The sequence below is a fragment of the Stylophora pistillata genome, chromosome 5, assembly GCF_964205215.1.
Source record: "Stylophora pistillata chromosome 5, jaStyPist1.2, whole genome shotgun sequence".
NCBI lineage: Eukaryota > Metazoa > Cnidaria > Anthozoa > Scleractinia > Pocilloporidae > Stylophora > Stylophora pistillata.
This window is the reverse complement of record NC_142523.1, coordinates 25,775,268-25,789,680: the sequence shown is the minus strand read 5'-3', so window position 1 is coordinate 25,789,680 and position 14,413 is coordinate 25,775,268. Positions and strand designations below refer to the sequence as shown.

The following is a 14,413-nucleotide window of genomic DNA, read 5'->3' as shown; positions in this document are numbered from 1 at the left end:
TATTCCTTTTACCACCTACTTTTAATACTAACCAACATGTTACTCATCTCCCTCATTCCTTTTCCTCTGATTATGACTATCTCATCTTATTTCATTCTAACATTCCTTATTATTATTATTATTATAAATTTTTGTACTGCCTTGAGGTGGCTGCAAATTGAATATAAAAATAATGAATAAACAAATATGTCAAAGAAATCTTAAAAAAAAACCAACAAACAATCAAGCAAAAAGGGCTCTTTCCAACATTCTAGAGAATAAAGCTTTCTTTATGGAGTCTTTTGCAATGAAAATCTTTCATTTTCCTTTTTTTCTTTTCTTGTGTATCTTTTTGTCTTTTTATGTTGTATTTCTTCATTTTCATTTCATTTCCGGTGTAATTAGATTAAGTTATGAAAAATTTGACCCACTGTCTGCAGGTCAAAGGAATACCTTGTAGATATATAAGAAAATAAAGGTGTGGAAGTGTGGACCTTCAATGCTAGTACTCAATTGAACTACTGATAGTTTTTATATTAATGCTGCCATATGACTGACATAACTGCCTTGCAGTTTGTGGGTCGCTCAGTGCAAATTCTCTATTGAACAACTAACCTTTTATTTTCATCATTTCACACTTTCAACACTTGCCACCATCACGCTTCTTTTCCCCTTATTAACCCACTATTTTTGTGGAGACTTGGGAACCCTTTCATTTGAGATTCCATATTTTTACATAATCAATCAATCAAGTTTATTGACTATATGTGCGGCATGGTTACCCTGATTGCCCAAGCCAGAGGCTCAGGTATGAAACATAAGAGAGCAACCCACCCATCCCACCCCAGAGGAGGACATCCACCACACAGTAATCTCGGGCGTGGGAAATTCATGTCTCCTACCTCTAACACTGCAGGAGACGGGGCCTATGGTTTATTTGTCGTTATCCGAGAAGACTAGAATTTCTATCCATTTCTTGATATTATGGAAAGGTAGCAAATTCTCCTCAGTTATTTTTAAGACCATGAGTATTAGTCTGGCTGGGGCTCGAACCCTCGACCTCCCGCACAACACAATCCAGCACTCTAACCATGTAATGCCACAAAGGTTGCTAGATAAATCTATTTCATTTTTTGGAAAAAAGTTTTCCTTTCTTAAAAAAGAAAAAAAAAACAGTCAATATCCAACCACATCAACATGGCAATGTCACTTTCTGTTTCTTTCTGAGCACTATTTCACAGTCAACAGTTCTTGGCAGAACAGGAAGCAACTCATGTACACTTATTGCCCTTTTGTTTAGCAAATTGTTTTATTCATCCAATTTGGATATTTCTGTAATAAGAAGTCCACTGAGTCAGGCGTGGGTGTACCAGATAATAATTGTTCGAGTAATCTTACTAGGCAACAGGATCTATGATTCAATCACACAAAACTCCTCAAAGCTTTGGTGCGCTACAACCTATGCAAGGCCCTAGAGCACTGAACAGTATCATGGACCATATATTGGTCCTGAACACCCTGTCAGCATTAATCCTGAAGCAATTCCGGCTTCTGTTTTCAGTTGAGTTCCAACACCATTGTACTTATTCCAACTTTCCCAGGAATTTTCCTTTTTGGTAGCACATCCACGAGAACCATGGGTTTCATGAGGCTTTTGCTGAGTGGCAGCATTCATAGGAGCTCCTTTCATACCATATGGAAATAAGTCATTTCCAATACACTCTTTGGACTTAAACGAATGTTAAGTTCCAGTGAGAGCGATATGCATGGGGTAACGCGATATTTTGCAGCGTTTTTGACTTGTTCATGTAACACCGTGTAGGATGGGTGTGCTTTCGCTTCGCCTTGATAACAATATAAGTCCCATTTTTTTTCGAGATTCACATTTATTACCAAAGCATGGTATTATTCACCTTCTATCAATTTGAATCTTATCTTATTATCTAAAATAGAGGTAAATTATACTCAAAGAAATTAAGCTTGCAATGTGTTTCCTCACCGAGTACTGAAAGGTGGCTCTTGAGTAAGCAAATGAACATTTCCCAAAAATAATACGTTCAACATGTCGACGAGTTCAGTTTACAGAAGTTATTTTCAAATAGCGTCCATACATTCCAGCCTGAAAGGCAAAAGATGTCCACGAATACACAGTTTAAATTACGCCGTCATTTCTTTGATCAGACGATCGAACAACTCGCCGACGACAACATCAACACGCTCACGCCACACATGCGCAGACGATTTTCATCCCTATCAATGCACTGGCAATCGGCTACGTAGAAATTCCAAACGCGATTTCAGAAGAAAATCATGGATTGAAGGAAAAACCAGACTATTCCTGACTTAAAGGTCAAGTACATCTCAAACCGGCCAAAAAAAAAAAAAAATAAGTAAATAAATAAACAAAACACCGGCACTTTTTTTTTAAACTTCGCATGTATTTCGCATGTATTTCCACATTGGACTTCAAACAGTCCATCAGGTTATTAATCGTTGTAGGTAGCCTCTGAAGTGAAAATTTCAAAATATATACGGAAAACTTGTATTCAGTTATTTCTTTCTTCGAAGGTCTGTTAATACTCACATTGCGAACCTTTCGCCGGTATATTATTCTTTTAACGTTGTGCGTTGAAGGGTAAGTTTCCGGCCTCTTCCGAAGTGTGGAGGTGTACGCAATCGATTTTATCGACATGCCGGCATCTTACGCACAGCCACCATGTTAGATTCACAGGAAGCATAGCTGACGCCGCGCGGATTCGTCGTGACCGGAATTGTTAGTAATGGTGGGAGAATAAATTCTAAAGTCTTCCAGTTGCCATTAGCACGACTATTGTTACAATAACATTGAAATTTTTGCAATGTCAGGTGAAGGGAAAAAAGCGTAGATCAATCAAGTAGAATGCAATTGGAAAAAATAGAGCGAAGTGAAGAAAAAATAAAAAGAAGAACAACGGATCTCTTGCATCGTATATAATGGATTGAGATGAAATAAAACAAACCATATTTAGTTTAAATGTTAACTTCAGGCGTCCTTATTGGCAAACTTTACCAATCTTTCAAACGGGTAAACTTTCTGTGAAGCTTCAGATTCATTGCTTATCGCGACAATTACTAGTTCGTAGAATGATGGGGGGGGGGGGAGGGGGAGGAGGGTTCAAGCTGAAAGTTGCATTATGATCCAACCACCAAGGTTTGACTTGACAACTAAGGAACATGTTTAATCAGGAGCCATTTCTTCGAGCGTTCAACTGACCATTGTTTTGTCACGATGTTTTCAAAAGGAAAATCTATTTTTAGTGTGAATTACCGCGGTATGGGATTCCCCGGCCGGCCACGTAAGTTCTTCGACCAATCACGATTAGCTAGTAGTTAAATTCTAGTTATTTCCCTGGAAAAGATAGTCTGAAATAAACCGTTCTATGAAAATGCCTTGACATAGGCTCAGTGTGGGAGTTGAACGCTCCAAGTAATGGGTCTCTGGTTTAATTCATTCGGATTGTTTCCGGTTATGTGAGTGCTCTCCATTTTCTTCGATGCACAGGCTCAATATTCTTGTCTTTGAATCGATGTTATTTGCATTATTGTACAGGAAAGTGTGAGAACTATGAGTTCACCTGTGCAAATGGAAAGTGTCTTAGTAAATACCGGCGTTGTATGTACGGAGACAACTGTGGTGATAACTCAGATGAACAGCAGTGCCGTAAGTTTGTTTTATTACTATGATCACTGTTGTCTTATATTACAGTCATCCTTTCCTCGGATCGATGACTCACTGTCCTTCAATTCGGGCTGTGATAACCATGTCGGGATGCAAACAAATACTGGGAGCCGTCTCTTCGTCTTTTTCTCTCCTTCTTTCGTTCTCTACTCTCTCTCTCTCTCTCTCTTTCCCTTTCTTCTTTTTCTCTTCTTTCCTCCTTTCTTTCTCTCCTTCTTTCTTTCTTCCTTTCTTTACTTCTTTCTTTCTTTCTTTCCTCCTTTCTTTCTTTAGTTGTTAAATAATAATAATTATGTACTGAATATGGACCAAATAGAGAAAATGAAAGCTGTTCCTGTAGTTATATCTACTGACTACATAAGATGATTTTCTCAGTTCAGCTGCCATTTGAGTCGATGTTATCGTATTTGTTTCTTTTAATTGCAAAAGCCAGGAGTAGAGCAAATCTTAGCTACTAAATACATATATTGAATTTGAGATTATTTTCTTTCTTTTTATTATTTTCGAATCATTCACGTGGAAATGATAGCTCAGCGTAAGTGTTCTTTTTTTATCTTTAAACAGTTATCTGCTTTATGCGTTCGCTTATTTGATAATTTCCTTATATTCTATTTCATTTAAACTTTTCTTTAACTGTTTCAGTACAATGTTAATCACACTTTGTCAAAGAAAAGCCTTACAGCTAGTTACTTGGAGCATTTACGTGTATGGGCGTTGAATCTGTTTCAAACCTTTTTTTCTTTCAAAACAAATTTTGGACCGTCCCAAGTATACCAAACATTCACCTGAATTAATTCGAAATTTTTTCCTCATGTCATTTAGCGTTGAAATCAAGTATTGAAAATGAGTGAATTTTGACGTCTTTCACACTGCTTGGGAGTTATTACTAAACTCAGGGGAGTATAAAAAGTGCATGTACCACGTCAAGAGAATATAAACTCTTTTGACAACGTTGAATGAATGTAGGGGAAAAAAAAAAAAGAAAAAAACCGAGTGTGTTTCCTCCTCTGAAAATGAAAAGCATTCAAATACATGTGATTAATTTTCTGACATTGCATAGGAAATAACTTTATACTTTCCCCCGTTTTCTATGCTCTTTTTTTTTTTAACGTGTACGTCCGTGTAATCACCAGTGAATGCCATTTAATTAATTATCTTACATTGTATAGGAAATAACTCAATAATTTGCCTTCTGTTCTATGCCTTTTTTTTTGGTTTCTTCCTTTTTTTTAACATGATGATGCACGATCGTGTAATTAACGGTGAATTTGACTTTTCTTTCGTTCTTTCCTATGTCTTTTTTTGATGTACTGCGCCTTCGATGTATCAGGAAGTAAGTGCTACTTAATTATCTTAATGAAAATGTTACTACACATATCACATGACCAAAAAGCTGCTGACCACCCCTAGTCTGTACCCTTTCTACCAGCTGAACGCCGATAGAGACAAAAGAAAAGATCAAGAGATGCTGCACTTCATTAAGAAATCAAGATCTGTGTATCGGCTCGGAAAACAAGTCGTGTTTCAAGATTGTACTATGAATCCAATACGTTGCTGAATAATTTTGCTTTACCCTCCCTTCAAGACTCCTTTAATTTCGCTTTTGCTTTGTTTTAAATGGCGAATTATAGTTTCAATTAGGTAAAGAGACTAGGATTGGCTGTATGTTGTGGCATCTACTCAACTTCATACGAAAATTAGCGTGTAGTTTTTCCTCTCTATTCTCTACAAAAGAGATATCAAAACGATGCCACCTTAGGAATGTAGGAATAAACAGTAATATATATTTAGATATAATTATAATACTCAGTGTCTCATGTTCGTATGTCGATGAGCTCTATCTAGATAATCATCGAGTAATTAACTTAACGATGCTTGTTTTCGAGGAAAGTCTTGGATACTTGGTGCTCTTCTGCTAAGAAAATTTCGTATTCAATAGATGCTTTCAAATATTTCCGGTCTAAATAGCATGCTGTTTTAGTTACCTAGTTATTTGTTTTTATTCATTTATTGATTAATGCGTCGATTAATTCGAAGCTTCAACATCCCGCCGTGCGACCCATGAGCATTTGACTGCCGTCCGTGCCCTTATGTTGGGGAATTTGAGCCTTGCCTGGTTTGGGTGGGGAGTTTAAACCGGAAGTTTCAAGTCTTTCCAGCAGAATACAAGTGTTTTACCTTTTAATATGGAGTTGAGTAAAGGTGAAACTTTTAAATCTAGGCTCTAACGCTTGGTAGGCATGTAGGAATAATATTGACAATCTGATCCAGCACTTGGATGGGGAATTTGAACACAATTTTGGTCCTGGGGCCGGGAATTTAAACAAACCAATCTTCAAAGGTTCAAATGCCCGGAGGGATTTTGAAGTTTCAAATTGATCGTCACATATTCATTTATTGGTTCAGTAATCTTTTTTATCTAGTCACCCTAACTTTATTGTTGTTTTGTATTTCTCTACTCATGTGCCGCACTGGTGAAATAAACTAGCCTGTGAGTGATTTTTGATTAGAGTACTAAAGTTAATAATTTACCTGCTTATATTTGTTTCTGCTCCACTTTCCATAATCATCCCTAAATACCGCAAACGTGCATGAGAAGATGAGGGTGAGAGTTTGACTTTTTAATACCATTCGTTGTAAGAGAAAAATAAAAGACTTATCTCGAAAACAGTTTGTGAAAAAAAAAAAAAAAACTAAGTTAACATGCTATAATTATAAATTATAGTTGAAGTGAACATTGTGTTATAATGGTTGATTTTCTATCGTTTTCTCTGCTCTCCATATCGCCCACGATGGATCAAATACATGTAATTGCATCAGGCGGTAAGTGAAAGCTTAAAACTAAATATTGTAACGAAGATAATAAGTATCTTTATGTATCTTTCATTTACCGTATCGAAAACAAAGTAAACAGGGTCGTGACATTTGCTTAAATAGAGGTCAAGTGATGGAAGATCTTATGCTCAATACAAAGATAAAAAAAAAAAAAATAGGTGAAGAATTTTCATAAGTGACACACGTACTGTACACTTATTGAATAAGAAATGTCGTAGGGTCCATTGGCTAGTCCGGCATTTAAACAAAGTTTTGCCTATGTTTAACAAAACTCGTTCTAAGCCATCTTCAGTTTATCTGAATCAGTTTCTATGAATATCTATTTTTCTAAACAGTGTCAAGGGGGCCGAAAGCTAATGGTGGAAAGACATTTCTTTAACTAATAAAATTAACCCTCTTACAGAGAATCTTCGCGGCCCACTCCTTGCGTAAAACCGCGGTTTGGGTTAAACCTGTTGTACATAGCCGGTCCTATGCATGCATGTGGCTAAATCCTAATGGGAACTTAAAAGTATTTCTTTGACCATCAGTCATGACAAGACAAAACAGGTCTTCCTACACAGGGTTGACTTGTTTTTTTATGAATGCGTCATGTTCGTGAGGTTTTTGTTTGTTCTTAATGATTAGGAATATGACAAGGAAATTGTCATGTGTGTTCTCAATGTTTTCGTCATTTTCTTCTGATTCGAAGTACTTATTTTTCTGTTGTTTGCAAAATGTGGAAGAAATTCCCCCAAAATTTACTACGGCAGTAATTTCCACGTGGAAGGACTAGTATTCCTATCCTCCTCAACACGATATAGCCATTGGAGACAGACTGGGGCTAAGTTATCTAAGTTAGTTCGCCAATCCAAACTGAATTGGATCCATCTTACAATTCAGTTCTTGAGCAACGAGGGTCATAAAATGCAACCCATGCATAAGATACAGCAGATTGTCTCGAAATTACTTTAGCGAGGTTAATGTCTGCTCTGTTTCATACGAAATTAATATATCTTATGAGACGTTTTACTGTGTGGTATCACTGAGTATTTTTAAGAATTGTGCCGTATCTTGACGAGCCCGTTGGGCGAGTCAGAATACAAATAACGAGTAAGAAGTCCTCAGCGATACTACACAACAAAACTTTTAATAAGTTACTTATTATCCCAAACGCCAAATTATAACTTGAGTGCGGGCGAATTTTGCGGACATTTCTTTACGGGAATGCGTGACAGAAGTAGTACGGAATTCGCACTTTGTCGTGTTGCTGTTTCTGTTTTGTTCTACAAAATGATGAAGTTCATCGTCGTCTAACTGCTTTTCTTCGTTCGATATATCCGATAAACTTGGATCAATATTCGCCAGTCATTCCGACTGTTCCTCGTCAGAAAAATGACCTCAATTCTCTGCCAGTTTTTGTAACTCCAATTCATCGCTTGTGCGATGCGAGAAAACCTGTGTAACCGGTTCTCTGGAGTACAAATACCGCGTGATATTTGTACCCGTCGTAGGCGGTATTTGTACTCTACGGAGTGTAGTTGGATAATAAAATAGGGTAAACAGTGGCAAACCTAATAGAGGAAAAATATCTCCCTGATTTAAAAAGTTCGAACCATGAAGGATATTTATTACAATGAAATGAACTGCAAAACATTATGGCATGTTAACTTAGAGGAGTCTCTGTAAAGAAGTAGCATTTATCTCATTTTATCTATTTGCGTCATAATGATACAGTAATCAGCGGGCGCTGTCGACCTTGATACACTTATTGCATTAGCTCACTTTAGCAGTGATTTCATTAATAATTGGAAACAAGAGATTCTTACTATTTTCCATGGGCTCAATTCTGATAATTTTGGAATCAAAAGTACGAAATAAGAGTTATCTTGCCACGATGTCCATTGCTAAATACCCCAGTAAAAAAAAAAAAAAACACTATTGAGCGACAGACATTCAAAAGATAAAGTACAAACAAAAACTTTCCATTCCCGTTAGATGTGCAACTAACTCCGAAATAATGTACAAAGCCAAAACAGCACAGTATTTTTTTTTCTAATTTGTTTCTTCCTCCGCTCATATATTTAGCAAACTTATCATCATTTAGCATAATTAATCGAAGAAGAACAAATGAAGTGAGAATCTGGCAGTTTCTGCAAGCGTCCTATACACAGTCAAACCTCTGCCAAACCAGCAGAGTATTGTTTTTTTAATTTGTTTCTTCCTCCGCTCATATATTTAGCAAACTTATCATCATTTAGCATAATTAATCGAACAAGAACAAATGAAGTGAAAATCTGGCAATTTCTGCAAGCGTCCTATACACAGTCAAACCTGTCTTAAACGTTAACCTGCGGGAAATGGCTTTGTAACCGCTCCATACAGGTTCCACAGAATAGGTTACTATAAGGAAACGATAAAAAAGTCATTTGTACCAAAACTGACCTATCCATGTAAAAGAATTCGCCCAGTAATAGTACGTGCGTTGATTTCGGGAATTAAATATGGATTCAATTCTACAGAGAGATCATTCTTAGTTTTATTTGAGTGGTCCGCTTTAAGTGGCTGTTCGATACAGGTGAAAGACAATGCAAACGGGCCGTTGGAACTCAGTAAAGGCTGATCACAACCGCTAATGGAAGTGATAATTTTACATTGATTAAGGGGTAAAAATTTCGGGACTTTGATAACTGATCAACTAATACAGGGTGACCTCTACTATGGTGTCTCTTAATACAGGGTTCGACTGTATTCAGCAAGAATGCTTCTGTTAAAAAGTTCGCTTTACAAGGTCGAAATATTTTCGAATTTCTGACAGACAACTTTGTCACCCAAGAAACAAGTGGAAAGACATGTATCAATGTGTTGCCTACAAATATCCTATGTTACCTTGGATTGTTGTTCATTTATTAATCCTAAAGGCATCTAGTCCATTAATCCGACAATAAGAGGAATTTTTCAAATCCTTAGCCCATATGATAAATCCAGCTTCATTAAATAAGATTTATCATTAGTGCAATATTCTTTCTTTATTTGAACTAACTCTTTTCTTTTTATTACTTTCTTCTCCTGGTAACTGGTTATTACAGCATGTAAGTATTAATTTAACGGGTTAACCCACTCGATGATGAAATGTTGAATGATAACAATTTTGACAGGTTTTAAGTCAATTAAAACCTATTGATTTATGTTTTTATTGTTTCCTTTTTTTTCTCTCTCTTTTTTCTGTTATCAACTTAACTGACCCTGTGACAATAAGGCTGTAAGTAGCCATTATTTTTCTTTTAACCCTCTATTGCATTATCGGTTTCATCATTTATACATTAAGTTAATTAAGACAATGTTATTAATCATTTTATTTTTATTCATTTGTGTTTATTTAATCCAAAGTTTATAACTTATTTCATTCTTTCGTAAATAAGGTTGTGCTTATTCATCATGGTAAAGTACAATAATAATAAAGTATTATGGTTTGTCTCACGATATGGTCACTTACGATGTAGATCGCGCCCTTTCGACTGCATCCGGCTAGTCTTCATCAGGCGATAAGGTAGACTGGTTTCGGGTCTTCTTATAAAGCAGGATGCTCCGCTGTGATTGGTTGGTATTCCACAGCTGGGATCCGCGCGTTTTAATCCTTGATGCTGGTATATGTATTTACGGTATTTAGACAGGCCAGCCCAGTTCAGCTTGAAGCTGGTTTAAATAGGGCCCTATACATCCCACCATCCCACCCCAGGGGAGGACATCCATCACACAGTAAACTCGTGTGTGGGAAATTAACGTCTCCTACCCCCAACTCTGCAGGAGACGGGACATCCACTTATTCGTCCCTATCCGAGAAGACTAGAATATCTAACCATTTCTTGATGTTATAGAAAGGTAGCAAATTCTTCTCAACTATTTTAAGACCTTGAGTGTTGGTCCGGCCGGAGCTCGAACCCTCGACCTCCCGCACAACAGTCCAGAGCACTATCCATTGGGCTAACTGGGCGGCGGTCAGATGAGACGCTCTCTCGGCAGTCAGCTGTCGTACTGTTCTCCTGTTGTTGTGTTTCTTGATCGTGGCCATCCATCCTTCAAGAATTTCTATTCCACTGTCTTCATCGATGTTCTAAGGATTAAATTTTATGTGAATAGCCTCTTTCACCCCGCGAGTTTTACCAGTGAGGATCTCGATCAATAAACCTAACCTCATTTGAAAGCGGTTGGTGTCCGGTGATGGTTGTAGGCGTGCTATGAAATGGCGGAGGTTTGGATACAAGCTAGTCGGATGTCTCGTTCGTGTTCCATTATTCTGTCTTGCATTGGTCTTCCAGTCTCACCGATGTAAACTTTGCCGCATTCACAGGGAATCCTGTAATCTACATCGTCTTGTTTGACCGGATCAACAACGTCTTTTGCTCTTACCAGCTATGTGATCATATTATGATTTCCGACTTGAAGACAGCGCGTACGCTTTGTTGTTGTAGGCAGCGGCGAAGCTGTTCCGAAAGACCTTTAACATAAAGTAACACTACGGTGGATTTGAAATCGATCGCGGACTCGGAAGCGGCGGTAGATTTTCTGATCTTGGTGACTTTCTACAAGAAAGAAATAGGGTAATGATTAGACGTAAGAGTGGATGAAAAATGTTTCTTTTCCTTAGAGATGACAGAGGGTTTTGTTAGGAGGCGTTCATACGCTCGTGGAGACACTTAACAATACCATGTTTTACTGATTGTGGGTGGTGTGAATCATACGCTAAGTATTATTAGTGTGTGGGCTTCCTGTATACGATGCTGGTGAGGCAGCCGTCAGGATCTCTTAAAACTGCGGTGTCGAAGAGTATGTGGATCTTAAAACGAAATCCAGAAGGTCTGCGATTTGAGCAGGTGTTAGCGCCGTGTGTTCTGGGAGACTGGGGTCGTTTTACAGTTTTTGCAATGCGGCTTCTACAGCGGCGTTGGCAGGGACGTTGGTAAAAGGGACTCTACGTCGAAAGACACCATGATCTCGACGTCTGGGAATCGCACCAATCACAGCTGGGGAATGCCAACCAATCACACCGGAGCATCCTGCTTTATAAAAAGACTCGAAGCCAGTGGACCTTATCTCCAGATGAAGAATAGCCGGATGCAGTCGAAACGTCGCGATCCACATCACAAGTGACCATATCGTGAGACAAACGATAATAATTTATTATTATTAGTTCATTGTAACAAGTTAGAAAGTGTAAGCGAACTTTTGTAGAGGGGGAAGTGTTGTAGCTAAAATACGGATTGTTTCTTTCGGATACTGCGAGCACAAAACGTTTTCGGCCGTGAGTTTTATTGATATAGTGGTAAACAGCATAACTTCGAGATGGATTTTAATAACAAGGGACATAGTATGTAAAATGTACCTTTTGACTGGGTGGGAGGGTCGGACGGGAAAAATAATTTGCTCGAGGTCATGCTCGTGCAGAGAGCATGACCTCGAGCAGAGGGTCAAGTATTGTCCCGTGTGGTCCTAACAAACTCAGTCAATAAGCCTTTTATCATATGACCACTAGGTGCTGAAGATTTCGAAATCTTTGTCGTAATAGGTAGGATGTACTTGTATAGGAAGAAAGGCGCGCACTGCACACTTGGTAAAACATTCTACAGTAAAAATATTTCTCGTTATTACTGCAGGTCATAATTCATCGAGAATTTTTACTCGTTTTCTCATTTACTATACTTTTATTTGAAGTGCACAATTTCAAATGCGTTATCAGAAAATTTAAAAGATCCCAATGAGTGCAGGGCTGAAAATATTTTTTCTGGACCGGTCCACGTCAACCCGTCGGCCCTTCACACGTCAGCTTTCACCTTGGCTTATAGGACTGCGCGCAGGGCCGTACAGGTCATATGATAATTAACTTTAAAATTACTTTACCTGCCTTCAGATATGTTTCGTGTCTAATTCAGATAGCGCGTCCACTTTAAAGGGCCTCAATGGGTTTAACTGTCAGCCATCGAATAGCTGAAACTTTAGTCGCAACCATCAAAAAAGTCACTTCAGTTTCAACTTTCAAACGGTTTTAAGGTCTTTCAGATACTTCCACTCCTGCCGGTTGCCACAAACAGTTCTAAATCTCTAAGACGAATTTTGAGAATGTTATCGTCAGTTGTGGGCTATTGGTTCACTGTTATCAAACATCTTTATTGACGACTTTAGTGCCAGACAATCAAAGAAGTGCGTTCGAATCCTAAAAGGAAGTCACATTGTTATGAAATGCTCAGATAATAAAGTATATGACACGATTTGATATTTACCCAGTAAGTCGGCTAGGTCCAGAGCTGACAAATGACTTACATTAGTGTTATGACATCATTATAACGTATCTCATTAACGGATAAATTAACTTAATGATCAATAATAGAATTTCTCGACGAAACACTCCCCTCCACAAAAAGACATTTGTAAATTATTAAGTCCAAGTTATAAAATTAGTAACAGTACAGAGTTTATATCATTTCAGAAGTCCAAAATGTCATCCTTTGGTATAAGTAACACTAAACGGTGTACAGGGCGTTCGATCGTGAAGTATCCTCTTCCTTTATAATTGGTTACAGGTTCACCTTGCTTAGGATTTTTGTACTGCACTTCAACTTTGCGCACCTTGCCGTCAGAACCCGGGAAGGTATTTGAAACTAGCCCAAGTCACCATTGACCTCTAATCAAGTTAGAATCTTGCATTGAAAAGAGATCTCCAGTTTTAAGGTTGCGATGTGCTGTATGCCACTTTTGACCCAGGATCAGATCTGGGAAGTAGTTTGTGGTCCATCTTTTCCAGAAGCCATTAACTATGTTTTGAATGAATTCAAAACGGAGTTTTGGAGTTGCTGACTCTTTAAAAGGCCCACTTGGTACTCGTGTTGCGGAACGGCCTAAAAGTAGGTCGTTTGGGAACAAATAGGAACCATCTTTTGAGGACCTTGGATGATGACCTATAGGTCTTTCATTAATTAGATTAGCAACCTCAAAGAGTACCATTTGAAGTTCTGAAAACGTTAGGATGCTTTCTCCAATTCCAGCTGTGAGTGATCTTTTGACTGATCTGATCAGAGATTGTAATGTTCTATTTTGCCATGGTGCATAAGCTGGTGAGAAGTTCCATTCAAAACCTTCAATAACTCCAAAACTTTTAAGCTTCTCCGAATCTCAAGATTTCGTAACATTCTCAAGTTCCTGACTTGCTGCGACAGGTTTCGCGCCATTGTCGGAATAAATCTTTGATTGATATCCTCTGTGTGAGACAAATCTGCGTAATACCATAAGAAACCTTTCTGTGCTGTAGTCAGGTGCAAGGTCCAAATATACAGCTCTGGTTCCAATGTAATTAAATATCACCCTATACGCTTTTGACGTAGTACGCTTCTTAACTGCGTCACGGATCGTAAGGGGTCCAAATAAGTCAATTGATGTAGAATACCATGGGATGCCGGTTTGAGTCTTTCTTTAAGAAGGTTTCCCATTACTTGTCCTGATAGTTTCTTGTCAAGTTTCTTACACGTCACACAGTTGATCTTTACAGATTGGATGATTTTAAATAATTTGGTTATCCAGAACCTTGCGCGGATCTTGCTTGCAGTTGTAAGAACTCCGTGATGCCCCTTAGCATGAATGTACTCCTAGTAAAGACGATAAAATCAATGCTGACATGGTAGGAGTATGATATCTTTCTTGTTGTAGCCCATTTCTAGCTATTTGTCAGCACGGCCACTTATCACATATATGCCATCATCTCGTAATCGAGGACACAAACGTCTGTACATACCATGTTTTATATCGTTCTCCATATTTCGCTGTGCCTCTTTGATCCAGAATACCTCCGCTGTCTCTACATCTTTACTTGTTATTTCCTGTGTTGCGTTCTCTACGATAAAGCTTTAAAAT

The 14,413-nt window shown here is 38.1% G+C and overlaps 1 protein-coding gene and 1 pseudogene across 1 annotated transcript in view; both read right to left on the bottom strand.

Moving 5' to 3' along the window:
* Nucleotides 1-9,540: 9,540 nt before the first annotated feature.
* Nucleotides 9,541-14,413, bottom strand: part of LOC148731059 (uncharacterized) — a 6,612-nt pseudogene continuing 1,739 nt past the window's right edge.
* LOC148731058 (uncharacterized) overlaps nucleotides 10,919-14,413 on the bottom strand; it is a 9,950-nt gene continuing 6,455 nt past the window's right edge. The window contains exons 4-5 of the transcript XR_016001059.1: nucleotides 12,410-12,610; nucleotides 10,919-11,094 (exon numbers count right to left, since the gene is read on the bottom strand). The gene's annotated coding sequence lies outside the window, so the exon portion shown is untranslated. The remainder of the gene's footprint in view (nucleotides 11,095-12,409; nucleotides 12,611-14,413) is intronic.